The sequence below is a fragment of the Leptodactylus fuscus genome, chromosome 11 (assembly GCF_031893055.1).
Source record: "Leptodactylus fuscus isolate aLepFus1 chromosome 11, aLepFus1.hap2, whole genome shotgun sequence".
Taxonomy (NCBI): Eukaryota; Metazoa; Chordata; class Amphibia; order Anura; family Leptodactylidae; genus Leptodactylus; species Leptodactylus fuscus.
Genome location: NC_134275.1, coordinates 54,617,326 through 54,640,383, shown reverse-complemented (window position 1 = coordinate 54,640,383; position 23,058 = coordinate 54,617,326). Strand labels below are relative to the sequence as shown.

Below are 23,058 nucleotides of genomic sequence, written 5' to 3'. Positions count from 1 at the left end.
GAAGGTAAAATTAGACTGATATAACTTGCGTAAATTTATTTAAAAACTCGCAAATGCTGAAAATTTTGAAAATTTTTCAATGTTTTCCATTTTTAGCTGTGATATCTCACATATACACAATAATACAGGGCAAAAAAGTTAGTAGTTATATACTTCCAAATGTTCCTTTTGTGTTTCAAGCATATTTGAAATAATTTTAGCATATTTGAGTAACTTAGACAATTTACAAGTTTATCAAGTTTATAAGCAAATTTTGGAAATTTTGAGTTTGTCATTTTTTCCTGTACCAAGCTCTGTTTGCAGACAGGAATTGGTGGAATAATGACAGAACCTCCCATTAAATGACCCAATTTGGAAAACTAGACCCCTTCAGGTATTCGTTGAGGGGTATAGTGAGTATTTTGATCAAATAAATATTGTTTTGCAAGAATTATTACAAATGATGAAAAAAAATGACATCTTCATTTTCTTCAAATATATGTCATTTTAAAGCCAGTTTTTTTGCACACAACACATCAAAAAGAAGAAACACACCCCAAAATATATCACCCCACTTCTCCCGTGTTAAAATATGTTCATTTTGTGGCCTTAGTCCTATGTACACACATATAGTAGGGCCTAAGAGGTAAGGAGGGCCAATTGGATTTCAAAACACAAATTTTGCTTGCAGATATTTTAGGCCCATTGCACATTCAAACAAGATTTGAGTTACCAAAGCAATTGAAAACCCCCATAAATGACCCCATTTTATAAACTAGACCCCTTAGGGTATTCATTGAGGGGTATAGAGAGTACTTTGACCCCATAAGTTTTGAGAAAATTTGCATCAAACAAAAAAAAAAATCATATTTTTTACACAAGTGTCATTTTATAGGCAGTTTTTTTGCACATAACACATGAAAATGAAGAAAAACACCCCAAAATAGATGACCCCATTTCTCCTGTGTTCAAAAATGTACACTTTGTGGCCTTAATCCTATGTACGGACGCACGGTAGGGCCCAAAAAGAAGGGAGCACCAACTGGATTTCAAGACACAATTTTTGCCTCTAAATGTTTCAGGCCCATTGCTCATTTAAACAAGATTTGAGTTACCAAAATAATTGAAAACCCCCATAAATGACACCATTTTATAAACTAGACCCCTTGAGGTATTCATTGAGGGGTATAGTGAGTATTTTGACCCCATAGGTTTTAAAAGAATTTGCGTCAAACAAAAAATTCTCATATTTTTTACACAAAAGAGTCATTTTAAAGGCAGTTTTTTTGCACACAAGGCATGAAAATGAAGAAAAACACCCCAAAATAGATGGCCCCATTTCTCCCGTGTTCAAAAATGTACACTTTGTGGCCTTAATTCTATGTACGGACGCACGGCAGGGCCCAAAAAGAAGGGAGCACCAACTGGATTTCAAGACACAAATTTTGCTTGCAGATATTTCAGGCCCATTGCACATTCAAACAAGATTTGAGTTACCAAAACAATTGAAAACCCCCATAAATGACCCCATTTTATAAACTAGACCCCTTAAGGTATTCATTGAGGGGTATAGTGAGCATTTTGACCCTATAGCCGTTTCACAGATTTTACTAACTTAGGGATGTGTAGGTTAAAAATTACTAAAATGTCCCTTTATCCCCAAAGTTTTCATTTTCACAAGGGGTTAAAAGAGAAAAAGCCCCCCACAGTTTGTTACACAATTTCTCCTGAACACGGCAATACCCCATATGTGGCCATAATCTGCTGTATGGGTACATGGTGGGGCTTAGAATGAGAAGAGCGCTATTTGGCTTTTGGAGGGCAGATGTTGCTGGAATAGTTTTCAGGTGCCATGTCGCATTAGCTGAGCCCCTAAAGTATCAATACAATGGAAAGTCCTCAGATGTGACCCCATTTTAAAAACTACACCCATCAAGGAATGTATCAAGGGGTATTATCATTTTGAGCCTAAAAATGCTTCCCAAAAATTAATGTACAGAATGAAAATTGAAATTTTTAAAGAAATCTGCCATCTCGGTGCCCAATACATTGCACCCACTTTGTGTTGTCAGAGACCTGCACTCCTAAAACTATTAAGGGGCCATCCCGAGGGGCAAAAAATTATATATGTGGGTGTAAACTGCTGCTTGGGAACACAGCAGGGCTCAGAAGGGAAGGAGCAGTGCGCTTTTTAGCTATTGGGGTACAGTGTTAGAGGGACTTTTGGGGCGCCATGTTGTTTTTGCAGAGCCCTGGAGGTGACAGTAAACTGGAATTCGCCAAGAAGTGACCCCATTTTGTAGGGGAAATTTTAGGGTCTCAGCAAATATGACATGGTGTCCAAACACCAACAATCTAAATCTGCACTCCAAAAGCACATAGCGCTCCTTCACATCTGCGCCCTGCTGTGTACCCAAATGGCGGTGTATGCCCACATGTATGACACTGGTGTACCCTGGATAATGGACTTAATGCCATGTGTGGGTAGAATCGGCTGTTTGGGTACAGCCGGGCACAGAAGGAAAGGAGCGCTATTTTGGTTTTTGGAGCACAGTTTGGTTTTTGGACGTCACTTTTGCAAAGCCCCTGAATTGCCAATAAAGTGTAATCCGCAGACATGTCACCCCATTTTGGACACTAGCCCACAGATGGGATTTATCAAGTGGTGTAGCGAGCATTTTTAACCCTTGAGTGTTGCATTTATTTGGTTTCCAGAAATGAAATTGCGGCTGATAATGAGAAGTTAAAAATGAAGTTTTCCAGAGATTCGCCATTTCAGTATCTGATATGTTGTGCCCGACTTATGTCAGCAGAGACACTCCAAACACTGGTAAGCGGGTATCCCGGGTACAACAGCTTTCAGAGCGTTCATCTCTGATACAAGGTGGGCACAACATATTAGGCACTGAAATGACGTATTCCTGGAAAAATGGTCATTTTCACCTCTCACAATCATCTGCGTATTCATTTATGGATAATAAGTTATAGCAACATTTGGGGGTTAAAATGCTCTCTGTACCCCTGGAGAAATCCTTTAGGGGTGTAGTTTCCAAAATAAGGTCACATATCAGGGGATTCCACTTTACTAGCGCTTCAGCTCTGCAAAAGTGTCATGGCATCCAAAAACCAAACCGTCTGTGCTCCAAAAACCCAATAACCGTTCTTCCCTTCTGTGTCCGGCTGTGCCCTAATATCAGTTTATACCCACATATGACATTACGTACGTTATCCCGGGTACACCAGTGTCATACATGTGGCATACATGGGGCATAATCTGCAGTTGGGGTACACAGCAGGGCGCAGAAGGGAAGGAGCGCTATGCGGCTTTTGGAGTACAGATTCAGATGTTTGGTATCTGGATGCCATGTCATGTTTGTAGAGCCTGTAAGGTACCAGAAAATTGGATTCCCCAAAGGAGTGACCCCATTTTGAAAACTGCACCCCTCAAAGAATTTCTCAGGGGGTGTAGTGAGTATTAGTATCCCAGACGTGACTGCACAGCGGATGGCGAAGAGGGAATATATAAGCTGTGCGGAGGACATTGGGAACACCAAATTCCCTACTATGTCCCAGTAGCTCCTATGATTGGGGGAGTTGCTCTGGGGGTCACTTTGGGGGTCACTTCTGGTGTCTTTTCGCTCATAAGCTCTAAATCTGGGGTGTCCCCTGATATTCGCTCGCACAGCTTATATATTCCCTTCCTGCCGCAGCCAGTTGTGTTCTAATGATTTGGCGATTTTGGGATTGTTTGTCTTCACATTACTAGATTATATATTTTCTTTATTTTTCTGGTGACGTGGCCATATAAGGGCTTGTTGTTTGCGGGATGAGATGCATTTTGTAATGACACCATTTTTGGGTGCCTACAACTTATTGAATACATTTTATTAACTCTTTTTTGCTGGATTTTCTAAGGAAAAATCAATTCTGGCATTGCATTCTACCTTTTAAATTTTTCGCCATGCAGCGTACAGTATAAGTATCATGTGACCTTTATTCTGCGGGTCGGTACGGTTACAGCGATACCTCATTTATGTTATTTTTTAATGTGATACTAATTCTGTAGAATAAAAACACATTTAGGGACATAAATCAATGTTTTTTGTATCGCCATCTTCTGAGAGGCGTAACATTTTTATTTTTTGGTTGACAGTGTTGGTTGAGGGCTTATTTTTTGCGGGACAATGTGCGCTTTTTATTGGTACTATTATGCGGTGATTATGACTTTTTGATCACTTTTTATAGCATATTTTGTAAGGTGAGATGGTGAAAAATCACTACTTCCGGCTGGTTTTTTCCGTTTTTTTTTTCCGACGATCACCGTATACATTAAATATTGTTGCAGTTTTATTGTTCAGATTGTTACGGACGCGACGATACCAAATATGTATTGTTTTTATTAACTTTTAGGGTTTTTTTTAATATAATTCATTTTCTATAGAAAAAAGGGAATTTTGGGGCTTTATAACTTTATTCATTTTTATCAGACACTTTATTTATTTATTTTTCACTTTTTTTCTCTTACTTTTTCATGTGTCCCTTTAGGACACTTGGATTAGTGATGCTTTGATAAAAGCATCACTAATTCTCTATTAGACGCTGCAGGACACAGCTGTCAGTGTCTTGCAGCGTCTGGAGGAAGTCAGACGCAGGGGCTGCCTGCGTCTGACTTCCTCTTAAAGCGGCAGGATCAACCAGGTATTGGGGGTCTCTTGGAGCTTGGGGTCACTGGCCAGACCCCAGGCTCCATGTTAGAGACATCGGCACCCCTCGATCTCGCCGCGGGGGGTGCCGATTCAGCCGGCACCATCACGGAACCGCTTCAGTTCCGTGATCATGTTTGATCACGGAACTGAAGGGGTTAAAACCCCCCGATCGGAGACCCCTCCGATGGGGGGTTATGGAATGGGGTCTTAGCTGTTAGATACAGCTAAAATCCCATCCAATTATGTCGGCACTTACAGGGAATCCTTCCCTGACTGCCCGACGTAGTTTTCCTATAGGGCAGTCAGGAAGGACCTGCAAGTGCCGACGTAGATTCCCTATGGGCCGGTCGTTAAGGGGTTAAAAGGATCCTATCATTAAAACTCAATTTTTCCTGCTTACCACGTAGGAATAGCCTTAAGAAAGGCTATTCTTCTCCTACCTTTAGATGTCTTCTACGCGCCGCCGTTCAGTATATAATCCGGTTTTCGACGGTATGCAAATGAGTTCTCTTGCAGCACTAGGGGCGTCCCCAATGCTGCGAGAGAACTCTCTAGCGCCGCCCCATCTTCTTCAGGAACAGGTCTTCTTCGCACCTTCAAACTTCTAGGCCTTGGGCCAAATGAAAAGCCGACTGCGCATGCCCGCTGGCCACAAGAAAATGGCCGCTTACAGGGGCACAGAACTGGAAAACCATTGGCTTTCTAGTGGTGTATTAAACCGCATGTGCCCCAAATGGTGAAAGGTCCTCTTTAAGGATTAGGCGCAACAGCGAGATGCAGCTAAAAAACACTGGAAAAAAAAATAGCAGTGACTCTCAATGTATTTTTTCTGCAGTGTTTTTCATTGAGCTTTTGTCCCCAGCACCCTGTTGCCCTCCACTTGTGTCTGTTCGGTCTCATGGCCTCATTTCTGGAAATCCTGCACCTAATTTATCTTACTGGTCACATGAGGTGCAGGACTCCCAGCAAGGAGGTACCGGCAGGAGACCGAGTGGACTCTGGCAGTGGACATCAGAGCAACGGGGACAGGTGAGTATGCTTTTTATGTATTTATTTTTTATTTTACACCGCCCTCCCAGCACATGAGTTGGTCCAATTCCTGGACAAATCTTTAACCCCTTCCCGACATGCGCCGTAATAGTACGGCGCGTGTCGGGTCTGTAACTATGGCGACCGCCCGGGAGCCGGGCGGCCGTCATAGCTGCCGGGTGTCTACTGCTTTAAGCAGTAGACAACCGGCTCTGATGCCTCCGATCGGTCCCCGGACTGATCGGAGGCATTAACCCCTCCGGCGCTGCTGTCAAAGGCGCCGGAGGCGCCATCTTCCCAGCGGCGCATGGGCGCCGCCATTTTGGCAGGGATCGCCGGCTCCTGGAGCATGCTCCAGGGCCGACCCCCCGTTGCCATGACAGCCGGGAGCCTTGTTAAGGGCTCCCAGCCAGTCTGCAAATTCTCTCTTTTGCAGGCTGGTGTATACAGCCTGCAAAAGAGATGATGATTTTTTGCAATGCATTGCAATGCATTAGCATTGTAATGCATTGCATTAGTGATCAGGCCCCCTGGGGTTCAACACCCCTAGGGGGTCTTATAAATGCAAAAAAAAAATTTAAAAAAAAGTAAAAAAAAATATAAAAAAATATAAAAAGTATTTAAAGTTCAAATCACCCCCCTTTCCCTAGAACAAATATAAAAGTAGTTAAAAACTGTGAAACATATACATGTTAGGTATCCCCGCGTCCGAAATCGCCCGCTCTACAAATCTATAAAAATATTTTTCCTGTTCGGTAAACGCCGTAGCAGGAAAAATAGTCAAAAGTGCCAAACCGCCGTTTTTTCACTGTTTTAATTCTGATAAAAATTTGAATAAAAAGTGATCAAAGCAATAACATTTCCCGAAAATGGTAGAACTAAAAAGTACACCTGGCCCCGCAAAAAAAGACGCCCTATGCATCCCCGTACACCTATGTATAAAAAAGTTACGGCCGTCGGAATATGGCGACTTTTAGAAAAAAAATTTGTTAACACCGTTTTGGAATTTTTTTTAGGGGTCAAAATGTAAATAAAACCATATAAATTTGGTATCCCTGGAACCATACCGAAACACAGAATACAGGGGACATGTCATTTTGGCTGCACAGTGAACGCCGTAAAACCAAAGCCCGTAAGAAAGTCGCAGAAATGCATTTTTTCTTCAAATCCACCCCATTCTGAATTTTTTTCCTGCTTCCCAGTACATTATATAGAATAATTAATGGTGGCATCATGAAGAAAAAATTGTCCCGCAAAAATTAAGACCTCATATGACTCTGGGAGCAGAGAAATAAAAAAGTTATGGGGTTTAGAAGGAGGGGAGTCAAAAACGAAAAACGAAAATCAAAAAATGCCATCGGCGGGAAGGGGTTAAAGGATTTATCCATCTTTGTAATATTGATGGTCTGTCCTTAGGATAGGCCGTCAATATTACATCTGTGATGATACAACAGCCAGGACCTCTGCAGATCAGCTCTTCCAGGACAGCGTGGTTACAGGTAATGGTAACATTTCTAGGAGCCGCGCTGTTCATTTTCCATACAGTGTGTAGCAGTAGGTTTAGGTAATGCGTTGCTGCTCATCGTATGGCGGGTGAGCAGCATGGCTCTCGACATGTTATTACCTTTAGCCGCCCTGTCTCGGTATTGCTGATCTGCAGGGGTCCTGGCGGTGGGCCCCTAGAAACAATTCCAATGGTGGGCCCTAGACACCCCAGTACGACACTGAGCAAGTACGATATTTAAAGAGCCAACATTCAGAATATTGTGTAAGATGTCAACAAGGGGTTAAATAGCTCGATTCAAATGCAACTTGTTCTGCAAAAGACAAACCCTCATATGGATACGTAAATGGAAAAGTAACACAGTTATGTATTGTAGCAGGTGAGGATGAAAAATGCAGGAAGGAAGGGGTTAATGCAGTCACAGATGATAATTATGGACAGGACAATTTGTTAATTGTCTTGTACCAATGATACACTTAGCAGTGACATCGATGACAAGATACAATGTAACAAATGTGAAGAAATGCCCCCCTCCCCCCTTCAGATGAGAACATGTACCTGGCAGAGACTGTCTACACCGGAGCAGATAATGATATTCTCCCTGATACATTAGGGAAATATCTCTGGGCTTCCTATCACCCATAATATAGAGCTCTCCAAAAATCTCCCAATGTTCCCCATCATTATCATTCACCGCACACTGCGAATATTTTCTACCATTCACTTTCGGAAACCTAACTACAATAGATCTGAATATGTGAGCTCGCCGATGTCTGTAAGTGGTTGAAGAGCTGAATGAAGAATGGAAATTCTGCAATCTAAAACTTTCATGTGTCGTGAGTCATTTAAAAGCGACGCATGGAGCCCGAGCGATCCGACCCCCTCGTAATCACTCCGTGTAATGTCAAACCTTTGCATATTGACTGCCTTCCAAATCCCATCCTGCCCTGTGGAAATTACATTCCTACATGCCAGAGATTGAGGTGGCCCGTTCTGGCCTTCTTTTATTTTGCAGGTGGTGATTTTAAGGCCCAGGAGACAAAATACAGAAAAATGAAAGAGAATGAGGTTTATATGTTATAGGAGGGACAACGTAACCGGAGACAAGGTCCAAAAGTTGTGGATACAAGTGCGGAACAGATTAGAAGGGATTGTTTGGATGGTACAGACTGGATAGAGTTAAATGACATGACTAGTGTGAAAATTGGGCGGGGCTGTGACCACCTTTTTAGCAAATAGCTGAGGTTAAAAGGGATGTCCATCTGGTAATTTAAAAAAATAACTTACTAATTGAATACTCAGTGTTTTGGAATTACAACATATGTAATGCCCAAGTAGATATATTACTTACAATGCCCTAGGAAGAGAATATGTCGAAATTCTGCTACCTATTATCTACGCTGTTCTGGAATACGGAGTCACTCCCAGGAAGGACCCAGGTCTCCGAGCCAAGTACAAGACATCAGGTGCACTTGTAGACATATAGAACATAATAGAATATTGACAGCCTTCCAAATCCCATTGTGCCCTGTGGAAATTACATTCCTACATGCCAGACTCACTGCCACAGATTGAGGTGGCCCTAACCTTAGACTAAGGGAGGAATCAACAAGCTAAGGACATACCAGGAGATGCCATTGTCAATGGACAGTTGGAGTCCAGTTGGAGTCCAAGCCAAAGGTGAATACAAGAAGTCACAACCAAATCCAAATCAGAGACCAAGGTTGTTATCAAGAAGAAGAAAACCAGAATTCAGTACCAGGAATCAGTAATAACCAAGAATAGTAAAGAGCCAAACTGCACAAACAATCCCAGGCACAAGACTGAACTTCAGCAAGAACTGAACACCTCACCTTAACTCATAAGTGGAAGATGAGGAAGATCTACGTTTGGGTCTGTGTCTTAAACTTCAGACAGGCTGTGCAGACCCAAGAAGAGTTAGTTGGGTGGTGATGGAAGTCTAAAGGCGACAACTGCAAATACAAACTAGTGTGCTGGAATTCCTGACACTCACGTTGCTGTTCCCTCCCCCACTACCTTTCCTATTCATCCTGAGCCCCCCTTAATTCCTATGTAATGGCTGCCAAGTCCCCCATTGGCTAAGGCCAGTCACTGGCTAGACATTTTGGTTATCCTTATGAATATCAGGTGACACCATCCAAAGTTAATGTCATTGCTTCTTACCAGATTGTATGATAAATCATATATATGGAAATATTGTTCCTGTTTTATGATCTATACAATGAACATGATATTCTTCGGAGAGACGGGCCCTTTAAGGATAAACCTGCACACAATATTTGGTAATTTTTTATTTGTGGTCGCTTTGTGAGACTACTCTCTGGTGATCTCCTCGTATCCTGAGCCTGTCGTCTTATCATTAGGATTCCAGGAGTTCTGCGCGTCTCATAATAATTCTGGAGCTGTGTACCTGTGTGTGATAGCAGTGGGGTGCGCTCTGGATTTATCTTTCCAAAAGACGACTTCAATTTTATGTCCTTTAACTCTTCTCTGGGCCCCTGGGCAGCAAAGATAGAACAATAGCAATGTGGCAGTGTTTTTAAAGGGCACTTCCCCCAAAAAATAACCATATAGTAGACACCCGTGAGATAGCTTATCTAAGGCTATTCTGTGGCATTGCTTGGATACAACCAAATCATCCATGTCCTTCCCATGTATACCCATATACAACATCTGCACATATACTCCTCACATATACACATTCCACACACATACAAAGATTACATATGCATATACTTTATATACTGTATATACAGTCCTATGAAAAAGTTTGGGCACCCCTATTAATCTTAATCATTTTTAGTTCTAAATATTTTGGTGTTTGCAGCAGCCATTTCAATTTGATATATCTAATAACTGATGGACACAGTAATATTTCAGGATTGAAATGAGGTTTATTGTACTAACAGAAAATGTGCAATATGCATTAAACCAAAATTTGACCGGTGCAAAAGTATGGGCACCTCAACAGAAAAGTGACATTAATATTTAGTAGATCCTCCTTTGGCAAAAATAACAGCCTCTAGTCGCTTCCTGTAGCTTTTAATCAGTTCCTGGATCCTGGATGAAGGTATTTTGGACCATTCCTCTATACAAAACAATTCAAGTTCAGTTAAGTTAGATAGTCGCCGAGCATGGACAGCCCGCTTCAAATCATCCCACAGATGTTCAATGATATTCAGGTCTGGGGACTGGGCTGGCCATTCCAGAACATTGTAATTGTTCCTCTGCATGAATGCCTGAGTCGATTTGGAGCGGTGTTTAGATCATTGTCTTGCTGAAATATCCATCCCCGGCTTAACTTCAACTTCATCACTGATTCTTGAACATTATTCTCAAGAATCTGCTGATACTGAGTGGAATCCATGCGACCCTCAACTTTAACAAGATTCCCGGTGTCGGTATTGGCCACACAACCCCAAAGCATGATGGAACCCCCACCAAATTTTACAGTGGGTAGCAAGTGTTTTTCTTGGAATGCTGCTTTTTTTGGATGCCATGCATAACGCTTTTTTGTATGACCAAACAACTCAATCTTTGCTTCATCAGTCCACAAGACCTTCTTCCAAAATGAAGCTGGCTTGTCCAAATGTGCTTTTTCATACCTCAGGCGACTCTGTTTGTGGCATGCTTGCAGAAACGGCTTCCTTCTCATCACTCTCCCATACAGCTTCTCCTTGTGCAAAGTGCGCTGTATAGTTGACTGATGCACAGTGACACCATCTGCAGCAAGATGATGCTGCAGCTCTTTGGAGGTGGTCTGTGGATTGTCCTTGACTGTTCTCACCATTCTTCTTCTTTGCCTTTCTGATATTTTCTTGGCCTGCCACTTTTGGGCTTAACAAGAACTGTCCCTGTGGTCTTCCATTTCCTTACTATGTTCCTCACAGTGGAAACTGACAGGTTAAATCTCTCAGACAACTTTTTGTATCCTTCCCCTGAACAACTATGTTGAACAATCTTTGTTTTCAGATCATTTGAGAGCGGGCTGTCCATGCTCAGCGACCATCAAACTTAACTGAACTTGAATTGTTTTGAAAAGAGGAATGGTCCAAAATACCGTCATCCAGGATCCAGGAACTGATTAAAAGCTACAGGAAGCGACTAGAGGCTGTTATCTTTGCAAAAGGAGGATCTGCTAAATATTAATGTCACTTTTCTGTTGAGGTGCCCATACTTTTGCACCGGTCAAATTTTTGTTTAATGCATATTGCACATTTTCTGTTAGTACAATAAATCTCATTTCAATCCTGAAATATTACTGTGTCCATCAGTTATTAGATATATCAAACTGAAATGGCTGCTGCAAACACCAAAATATTTAGAACTAAAAATGATTAAGATTAATAGGGGTGCCCAAACTTTTTCATAGGACTGTAAATATATTACATATGCACATACACAGACATACTGTACATTACACATATACTCATTGCATATGAACATACCTAAACACACCAATATATAACATATGCACATACACAGACATATGCAATACCCCTATAAGGTCATTTCACATGGTCACGTCCAGGCTGGGAAACAGTCTATGCCATGGTCACGTGTTAGCCCAATCGCAACTCGTCTCAACTGAACCTATAGGGGCTTATTTATCATGTACCTTGCACTTTTATTTGGTGTAAATTGTGCTTTTTTCACAACTCCATGGGGAATATTTTGCATAAAATTTAGTACACTTATCAAATGTATGTGCATTGGGGTTGAGCCGATCTTGAAATTTCAGAATCGTTTTTAAAATCTGATTTCCGATCATTTTCCATTCAAACCCGATCCTGATCCCAATTCCGATCCTAATGCAAGTCAATGGGATTTATTTTAATAATCGAAGATCGGATTTTAAAAACGACTGTGTATTGACTACACAGCATGGAGTCCAAAGGACTCCATGCTGTGTAGTGATTAAAAAAAAAATCCCCTGGCTACTTAGCCCCCCTGGTGTCCGTTTACCTGCACAGATCTGCTGCCGCTCCCTGTTCTTCTCGGTCTGGTCCTCTCTCATTGACATCCCTTCAGAGCGCCGTGCGCGCACCCACCTCCCTAGGCTAGTGTTAGAGATGATGGGAGTAGGTGGGGCTTGTTGTGGCTTAGGAAAGTGTGCGCGGGGAGACGTGAGTGCACCACTCCCGTCTCCCTTCCCAGTACCCACCCACACTCTCCTAAGCCACAAGCCCCGCCTTCTCCCAGCATCTCTAACACTAGTCTAGGGAGGCAGGGGAGCACACGGCGCTCTGCAGGTGTGTGAATGAGAGAAAAGAGGACCGAGAACAACGGGGAGTGGCAGCGGCAGCACTAATGTGTAGGTAAGTTGAGCTGTTTCCTCCCTGAATTGTCAATTACTCCCTGTTGTGCCGTATACTCGGCTCTGTAACATCTCAGATGTAGCAGAGTTGAGTATACGGTAAAACAGGGACGAAGCAGAAGAGTGGCAGGCCGCGGTAAATCCATAGGAATGAATGGAAGCGGTTGGCACGCAGACTTTGCCGGCATCCGGCCGCTTAACCCCCTGCGTGACAGCCGCTTCCATTCATTCCTATGGGTGCGTCCTATTCGAAATGGGAGTTTCGAATAGTACTCGCTCATCTGATACTATAGCTTTTCCCACAATGATTGGCCAGTAGCCAAGCATTGTGGGAAATAACCTCCGACCTCGATCCCGTCGGAAAAGATTGGGATCGGAATTCTGATCGCGATTATGAAATTTACTCGATCGCCGATCGGAATCCGAACATTTCCGATCCCAATCGCTCAACCCCAATGTGCATTGCTTCAAGGGAAAGGGGCAGGTAATTTAGAATGATACATTGTGGCAAGAAAAATGGGTGAAAAATTTGGTGCATTCAAAGGTTCCATAAGGTGTAAAGCTGTAGCAGACGTATCATCCAACATCAGGGTTGTATACATTTTCGACAGTATTATACCGGGGACTCTGGGAAATGTATTACGCAGCGCCATCACCAATTTCTCTGTTTAATGAGCCTAATATTCTCCATGAGCGGGATTGAAAGGCAAGAAATAAATGTATTGATGTAAGAATTGACGTCCATTCACCCCAGACGCCTTGTGCTCACAGTCATGCTGAAAATCACCTGCTACATGGGGAATTGGTTTTATGTCGCACATGGATGGAAGGTGGCAGCATGAGTTTCATCTCACAAATGAGAATGTATATGTAAGGTGCAGTCGAGGTGTGAACAGAAGCCGGGGTTATATGTCTCTGCAGACCCCCCTCCCCTGCACTGACTTCTCGTACAGGACCTTGTACATTGCTGATTCTTATAGATATATCCGTTTCCCAGTTTAAACATTGTATCATTTTCTTAAATTCTAGATCATCTACTTCTAGATTATAGAGTGACCTGATACCCCGCTTAAGAGTAGAGTAGTAATCTTGTATATGATTGTTGAGAGTGGTTGGTATAGAAGTCTCCCTACACGTTTGGTGTTCCACAAGATGATTCGGAGATCCTTAAAAGTGTCAGATGGAATGTTAAATTTCTCTGGTAGTTTGTCAAAAGGTATCAATTCCTTATGTGAGACTAAACAAGATATATACCTAATATCTAGGAACATCCACAAGTCAATGTTAAGGAGACCTCCAAAAGCGCAGGTATTCAAGCATAAAAGCCAAGTCTAAGATTAGGGATGCCCATGTCTACCATGTGCCAAAATAGCTAAACGTTCATTTTGAAATGATTTAACTTGATTTTGAATAGATAAATATATTTTTGGAGGAAATGGAATTACTAAGGTCTAGAGATGAGCGAGTACTATTCGAAACAGCCATTTCGAATAGCACGCACCCATAGGAATGAATGGAAGCGGCCGACACGCAGGGGGGTTAAGCAGCCGGCCACCAGCAAAGTCTGCATGCCAGGTGCTTCCATTCATTTCTATGGGAGCGTGCTGTTCGGATCGGCTGATCCGAACAGTGTTCGCTCATCTCTAGTAGTGTTAAAGCTGAGGCCTCACATTGCAGAAACAGTTTTTTTTGTTGTAGATTTTGCTGTGGTTTTTGAGCCAAAGCCAGGAGTGGAATGAGCAGAAGGGAGAAGTATAAGGGTAAATCTTCACACGGAGTAAACGCGCATGTATTTTTGGAAAATACACGTGTAAAAATACATGTGTAAAAATAAGACTCCCATTGACTTCAATGACATTTTACAGGCGTATTTTTGCACGTGTATTTTGCAAAAATACATGCGCGTTTACTCCATGTGAAGGCTCCCTTAGTTCACACGGAGTTTTTTGGAACCTGCACCTCACGTCCAATAGCCGGGTAACTGCGTCGGAAAATCGGTGCACTGCACCGGCATCTGAAGAATGAGCACCTCACTTCTTTTTCCGGGAGCCGGCTTGTGCTCCTGAGCGGCCGTAATCGCCTCAAAACCCTAACCAAAAAGATGGATCCCATTGAAATCAATGGGAGCCGCTCAGGAGCTTTTTCCGGGAGCGATTCGGCCTGAAGAAACTCCTTCCTTCCGACTAGGTCCATTCATTTGGGCCTAATCCGGAGTGGAGTGCGCAGCTGGATGCCAGGTTTCAGTCGCAGCTACCCAGCTTTTGGATCGCTGTTACATAGGACTGCAGGTGACATCTACTACATTACCTGTACTCAGAGAGTTATCACTGTGTTATCTGTGGTGTTACATAGGACTGCAGGTGACATCTACTACATTATCTGTACTCAGAGAGTTATCACTGTGTTATCTGTGGTGTTACATAGGACTGCAGGTGACATCTACTACATTATCTGTACTCAGAGAGTTATCACTGTGTTATCTGTGGTGTTACATAGGACTGCAGGTGACATCTACTACATTACCTGTACTCAGAGAGTTATCACTGTGTTATCTGTGGTGTTACATAGGACTGCAGATGACATCTACTACATTACCTGTACTCAGAGAGTTATCACTGTGTTATCTGTGGTGTTACATAGGACTGCAGGTGACATCTACTACATTATCTGTACTCAGAGAGTTATCACTGTGTTATCTGTGGTGTTACATAGGACTGCAGGTGACATCTACTACATTATCTGTACTCAGAGAGTTATCACTGTGCTATCTGTGGTGTTACATAGGACTGCAGGTGACATCTACTACATTATCTGTACTCAGAGAGTTATCACTGTGCTATCTGTGGTGTTACATAGGACTGCAGGTGACATCTACTACATTACCTGTACTCAGAGAGTTATCACTGTGTTATCTGTGGTGTTACATAGGACTGCAGGTGACATCTACTGTCCATTCATTCCTATGGGTGCATGCTATTCGAAACCGGAGAAATCGATCTTTGCTAACACATGCGTAGAAGGAGTAAGCAATACGCTTAAATATGATTTTTGGGGTATTACCCTGAAGCAATTTATATGGATTAGTAACAGTTAACATGATATTAAGTTAATCTTGTAAGCTTGGTTGCCAATTTCAATGCCATGGATTTGAATGTTCCTTGGACCTTTCTGTAAAAACTCCATCATCAAGACAAAGATAATGGGGGATAAAGGACACCTCTGTCTTGTCCCATTAGAGATTTGAAAGGTGTCTTTGGTATAGCGTTGACAAGAACTGATGCAGAGCGAGAAGAGTATATAGCTGTAATGGCAGACAGAACGGAACCAGGAAAGCCAAAGTGTTCAAAGGTAACAATCATATACCCAAAATGCCCTCTCCATGTCCAAAAAATTGAACAGAGAAGACTTTCAACAACAGCCAACTTTGGGAATCAAATTAAAGATACATATGGTTACATCCGAGACTTGACATCCCATCGAGAAACCATCTTGGTCACTAGGAATTAAAAGGGGCAGAATAGGATAGAATTTTAAATCTGAGTTAAGGGTTTACTGTATACGGGGCAGAAGTGCTCAGGAACATCAGGAGATCTTCCAGGTTTTGGTAGAGTTATGATCATTGCATTCATCAGTTCTTGTGGAAATAAGCCTGAGGTCAGAGCCAGATTGAATAACCGACAAAGTTTGGGCGTAAGATTGAAAACCCATCAGGTCAAGTGATTTGTGTAGTTTCCGAGAATCAATCGTTTCGGAAATTTCTGCTTCTGAAGTTGAGGAACATAAAGTATGAAGCTGAGCTTCAGATAGTATGGGCAAGTTCATAGTTAATTAAAATGTCTGATCTGATATGAGGTAGGCTGAAAAGTTTCAGGGTCGGAATGCAGATTATAGAGGGCGCCGTCATCATGTGGGTCATAGTTTATGAGGAGACGTTTTGTCTATTATACAGTCCTATGAAAAAGTTTGGGCACCCCTATTAATCTTAATCATTTTTAGTTCTAAATATTTTGGTGTTTGCAACAGCCATTTCAGTTTGATATATCTAATAACTGATGGACACAGTAATATTTCAGGATTGAAATGAGGTTTATTGTACTAACAGAAAATGCGCAATATGCATTAAACCAAAATTTGACCGGTGCAAAAGTATGGGCACCTCAACAGAAAAGTGACATTAATATTTAGTAGATCCTCCTTTTGCAAAGATAACAGCCTCTAGTCGCTTCCTGTAGCTTTTAATCAGTTCCTGGATCCTGGATGAAGGTATTTTGGACAAACAATTCAAGTTCAGTTAAGTTAGATGGTCGCCGAGCATGGACAGCCCGCTTCAAATCATCCCACAGATGTTCAATGATATTCAGGTCTGGGGACTGGGATGGCCATTCCAGAACATTGTACTTGTTCCTCTGCATGAATGCCTGAGGATTTGGAGCGGTGTTTTGGATCATTGTCTTGCTGAAATATCCATCCCAGGAGTAACTTCAACTTCGTCACTGATTCTTGAACATTATTCTCAAGAATCTGCTGATACTGAGTGGAATCCATGCGACCCTCAACTTTAACAAGATTCCCAGTGCCGGCATTGGCCACACAGCCCCAAAGCATGATGGAACCTCCACCAAATTTTACAGTGGGTAGCAAGTGTTTTTCTTGGAATGTTGTTTCTTTTTGGACGCCATGCATAACGCCTTTTTTTACAACCAAACAACTCAATCTTTGTTTCCAAAATGAAGTTGGCTTCTCCAAATGTGCTTTTGCATACCTCAGGCAACTCTATTTGTGGCGTACGTGCAGAAACGGCTTCTTTCTCATCAGTCTCCCTGACAGCTTCTCCTTGTGCAAAGTGCGCTGTATTGTTACCGATGCACAGTGACACCATCTGCAGCAAGATGATGCTGCAGCTCTTTGGAGGTGGTCTGTGGATTGTCCTTGACTGTTCTCACCATTCTTCTTCTCTGCCTTTCTGATATTTTTCTTGGCCTGCCACTTCTGGGCTTAACAAGAACTGTCCCTGTGGTCTTCCATTTCCTTACTATGTTCCTCACAGTGGAAACTGACAGGTTAAATCTCTGAAACAACTTTTTGTATCCTTCCCCTGAACAACTATGTTGAACAATCTTTGTTTTCAGATCATTTGAGAGCGGGCTGTCCATGTTCGGCGACCATCAAACTTACCTGAACTTGAATTGTTTTGTAGAAAGAAATGGTCCAAAATACCTTCATCCAGGATCCAGGAACTGATTAAAAGCTACAGGAAGCAACTAGAGGCTGTTATCTCTGCAAAAGGAGGATCTACTAAATATTAATGTCACTTTTCTGTTGAGGTGCCCATACTTTTGCACCGGTCAAATTTTGGTTTAATGCATATTGCGCATTTTCTGTTAGTACAATAAACCTCATTTCAATCCTGAAATATTACTGTGTCCATCAGTTATTAGATATATCAAACTGAAATGGCTGCTGCAAACACCAAAACATTTAGAACTAAAAATGATTAAGATTAATAGGGGTGCCCAAACTTTTTCATAGGACTGTATATGGAATTCTGGTGTTAGTTCTAGAATCCTGAACTCTGTTTGCCAGGTTTCTTATAAGAGTTATAATATGACATCTCTAAGGCACTTGTTTTTCAAGTTCAATAAATAAAAAGTTGTGTAACGCAGTTGGAGACTCTGCTAATTCTTTAAATTATTGCGAAGGCGGAGAGCTTTTGTGGGATCCTTCTAGGTCAGGTATAGTGTGCACGAGGTCTTGCATTTTCTTTTTTTCACTTCTTTTTATGTCTGGATGTCTGTGGAATAAGAATGCCTCGAATGAAAGCTTTGTGAGGAGTCCAAAGCAGAAAATCGTCTGATGTTGAAGGTGAGTTGTGGTGGAAAAAGTTCAGATGTGTTGGCTGATATGACTTGTTAGACTGATGGCAATGACATAATATAGGTTCTTGCGCCCAATACAGTCATGGCTGTAAGTGTTGGCGCTTTTCTTGCACCAATAACTGTGCAGGGGAGGTGGGACAGGAACTACGACAACGGAGGCATCGAAAAAAAATCAGAAAAAGTAATTGGCTGGCTAATTCAGGTGACCTCCAATTTATACGAATAGTGGATTTAAAATCCAGGTCATATGAGAATGTGAACTATGTGACTGTGAGACAGGGATAGATGTACAGGCAGGGTTAGCTAGGGATTACCTTTATTTAGGTGGGAATGTTACTCAAACAGTGCTTTGGGGCTCTATCTGGTCGGGATCCCTGTCAGCTTGCGATATGCGGGAGCTGACTTATTCTCATAGGAATGCATTGACCAGCGTTGATTGGCCGAATGCCATACAATGTACAGCATTTGGCCAATCAACGCTGGTTCTGCCAGAGGAGGCGGAGTCTAAGATCAGTCCACAGCAGTCTCCATTGTGGTCCGATCTCAGATGTAGCAGAGCTGGCCGTGCGCTTAGCTCTGCTACACCTGAGATGCAGCAGACCTGACTGTGTGCTGAACCCTGCTGTATCTCAGATGTAGCAGAGCTGACTGTGCGCTGAACCCTGCTACATCTGAGATGCAGAAATGCTGACTGTATGCTGAACCCTGCTACATCTGAGATGCAGCAGAAGTGACTGTGTGCTAAACCCTGTTGCATTTCAGATTTAGCAGTGCTGACTATGCGCTAAACCCTGCTACATCTGAGATGCATCAGAGCTGACTGTGTGCTGAACCCTGCTACATCTGAGATGCAGCAGAGGTGACTGTGTGCTGAACCCTGTTGATATTTTTCCTCAAAGCAAGTCTTCAGACAGTTCTCTGCTCCTCTTTCTGTTCACCATGCTTAGTGTGGCACACACAGACACATAGTGCAAAGATTGAGTCAACATCTCTCCTAGTTATCTGGTATCAAGTATGATTTTTATATTGCTCACACCTGTTACTAGCCACAGGGCTTGAAACAAAGTTATATAGCCACAATTTTGATATCATTTCCAATTTTGACACACACAAAAGAAATATACTTGTGTATAACAAAATGTGTAATTGCAATAATTGTCTGGGAGAAATATTTCATTTTCTGGGAAAATTTCAGGGGTGCCAAGACTTACTATATAAGTGTTAGACAGGTAGTTTGGAATATGTAAAGTCATGGTGATAGGAGAGCGATCAGACCAAGTGAGATTGTCAATGTCACACTGGCAGGTCCGGCATTAGGGGGGGCAAACTGGCAAATTGCCCAGGGCCCCCGTCTCCTAAGGGTCCGCAGCACCAGACGTTTGGTTTGATGACCCGGATCGGGGCAGCCTTAGCCTGTGTATCGGCCTGCTATGCACACCAATACTATAAACATCTATGCCAGCGCAACGCTTTTAATTTTACCCAGGGCCACATTAGGAAAAGTGAAGAACGTGTCTCTGAACAGGAATAAGTTTGATGCCTATGTGAGTACAATTTGTAGACTTTCCCTGATACATGAGTACAGCGCTATACAAACATATGTTGTTGAGTTGACCAAGAAACAAGTTGGAGGGAGGGTCTGCTGCACTTAGCAGTGGTAGCCATAGTAGCATCATGGACCACATTAAAATCCCCGCAAAGCAGAAATGTACCTGCAATATTGTAAGTTTTTTCATGGTTTTGCTGAGGAGATAAATGTAAGAGATGTATCAGAGGATTGTGGTGCATAAATATTTGTTATACCGTAGTAAGGTCTAGATTATTGATTGTGCAAAAAATTTCAACAAACCTCCCACTGGCATCAGTAATAACATCAAGGAGCTGAAAAGTAACAGACAGCTTCATGGCGATTAATACACCAGCGTTAGAGAAAAATATTTGCGGAAAAAGATTGTGCGCCATACATGGAGGAGACTCTTGTATAGAATGTAAGTCCTAGAGTAGGATGGCGTCCGCATTGGACTGGTGGGCGGCATCCACTCAAGCATATTTTTGGCTATTTTCTTGGCTGCATTTTTCTCTACTTTTTTCCTTCCACTATTAAATCTACAGAGAATAAATCTTGCGATTCTGCAACTAAAATAAACTTGCTGAATTTAGCAACTCTTTTTTTCCACAATGTGTGGATGAGGTTAACTAAAATCTCAGTAATTGTACTTGTACTATAAGATGCAGTGTTTAGAGATGAGCGAACACTGTTCGGAACAGCCGTTCCGAACAGCACGCTCACAGCACGCTCCCATAGAAATGAATGGAAGCGGCCGACACGCAGGGGGGTTAAGCAGCCGGCCACCAGCAAAGTCTGCATGCCAGGTGCTTCCATTCATTTCTATGGGAGCGTGCTGTTCGGATCGGCTGATCCGAACAGTGTTCGCTCATCTCTAGTAGTGTTAAAGCTGAGGCCTCACATTGCAGAAACAGTTTTTTTTGTTGTAGATTTTGCTGTGGTTTTTGAGCCAAAGCCAGGAGTGGAATGAGCAGAAGGGAGAAGTATAAGGGTAAATCTTCACACGGAGTAAACGCGCATGTATTTTTGGAAAATACACGTGTAAAAATACATGTGTAAAAATAAGACGCCCATTGACTTCAATGACATTTTACAGGCGTATTTTTGCATGTGTATTTTGCAAAAATACATGCGCGTTTACTCCATGTGAAGGCTCCCTTAGTTCACACGGAGTTTTTTGGAACCTGCACCTCACGTCCAATAGCCGGGTAACTGCGTCGGAAAATCGGTGCACTGCACCGGCATCTGAAGAATGAGCACCTCACTTCTTTTTCCGGGAGCCGGCTTGTGCTCCTGAGCGGCCGTAATCGCCTCAAAACCCTAACCAAAAAGATGGATCCCATTGAAATCAATGGGAGCCGCTCAGGAGCTTTTTCCGGGAGCGATTCGGCCTGAAGAAACTCCTTCCTTCCGACTAGGTCCATTCATTTGGGCCTAATCCGGAGTGGAGTGCGCAGCTGGATGCCAGGTTTCAGTCGCAGCTACCCAGCTTTTGGATCGCTGTTACATAGGACTGCAGGTGACATCTACTACATTACCTGTACTCAGAGAGTTATCACTGTGTTATCTGTGGTGTTACATAGGACTGCAGGTGGCATCTACTACATTATCTGTACTCAGAGAGTTATCACTGTGCTATCTGTGGTGTTACATAGGACTGCAGGTGACATCTACTACATTACCTGTACTCAGAGAGTTATCACTGTGTTATCTGTGGTGTTACATAGGACTGCAGATGACATCTACTACATTACCTGTACTCAGAGAGTTATCACTGTGTTATCTGTGGTGTTACATAGGACTGCAGGTGACATCTACTACATTATCTGTACTCAGAGAGTTATCACTGTGTTATCTGTGGTGTTACATAGGACTGCAGGTGACATCTACTACATTACCTGTACTCAGAGAGTTATCACTGTGTTATCTGTGGTGTTACATAGGACTGCAGGTGACATCTACTACATTATCTGTATATAGAGAGTTATCACTGTGTTATCTGTGGTGTTACATAGGACTGCAGGTGACACGTACAGTATCTGTCTTTAGAGTAACACACAGTCAGCTCTGCTATATCTGTCACCTTGTGTATCTTCATTTACTGAGGTGTCGCTCTTGGCTATGAGCCACCTGAGCACCATTGCAGGTTTCTCCTTGTTCTGTGGATGATGGGGGTTATTCTGTCACATGAGGTTACTTGGAGCTTCTCACGTTGATTTCATTGACTGTCAGAGACTTATAATTTTTCGGCTTCTTTTCCGGGTCACAAGTCACCCGTTGTGCGTTTAGTGTGACCCACTTCTTCTCGGAAGCCGTTAAATGTGACGCGATCTGTTCCCCCTCCGGACAGTGAAGTAGTGAATGTTCTTAACCAATATAACATGCCTATCCAGTCAGGCAGCAGAATCTGGCTGCGGAGTGTGTGGAGCGCGCGTCTCTCCGACAGCCGAGCAGGTGAACTCTCACTAATCTGATTTAGACATCACCACCGGCAAGAGCAGGGAACTTTACAGGTTCTTAAAGTGGTAAAACTTTGTGTCAAAAAATGCACAACGGAAGTGAAGGAAAAATGAGAAAATGTCTGGAAGGTGTTGAAAGGGCCATGGAGTCTTTATAAGTGTGTTATAAAGCCATACAGGGACAGAAACCTTCTGTAGATTCTATACATCCCTTATACTCCATTCACATCTAAAGCTGCAGTCACAATCCTGAAGGTCATCACTTGCATCTTTTCATGGACAGAGGAGATTCTGTTGCCTTCTTGCCCGTTATCAGGATCTGACCTCTCACCGCTGCTTCAGGATTCATACAATGCGAGCTAAACCCTAATGTGCTTACAGAAATCAGGCGGAGGAACACTTAAAATTTTGCAGCAACATGAACTTTACTGCACCATTATTTATAGTTAGGTGACACCAGAGGGCACAGTCACTAAACACTACACAAACAGTCTCTTAATAGTCGAAACAGTCTCGCACAACTCATTATAAACTGACTGTACAGTTTTGTCGTCCATCAGTTCTGATCTTTGCGTTGGGCCTGGTCTTTCTTTATGTGCT

At 42.5% G+C, this 23,058-nt stretch overlaps 1 long non-coding RNA gene across 1 annotated transcript in view; it reads right to left on the bottom strand.

Annotated features, from left to right (window-relative positions):
- Window positions 1-21,713: 21,713 nt before the first annotated feature.
- The window catches only part of LOC142184122 (uncharacterized), a 437,945-nt gene continuing 436,600 nt past the window's right edge, over window positions 21,714-23,058 (bottom strand). The window contains exon 3 of the long non-coding RNA XR_012711803.1: window positions 21,714-21,885. This is a non-coding gene — a long non-coding RNA (uncharacterized LOC142184122). The remainder of the gene's footprint in view (window positions 21,886-23,058) is intronic.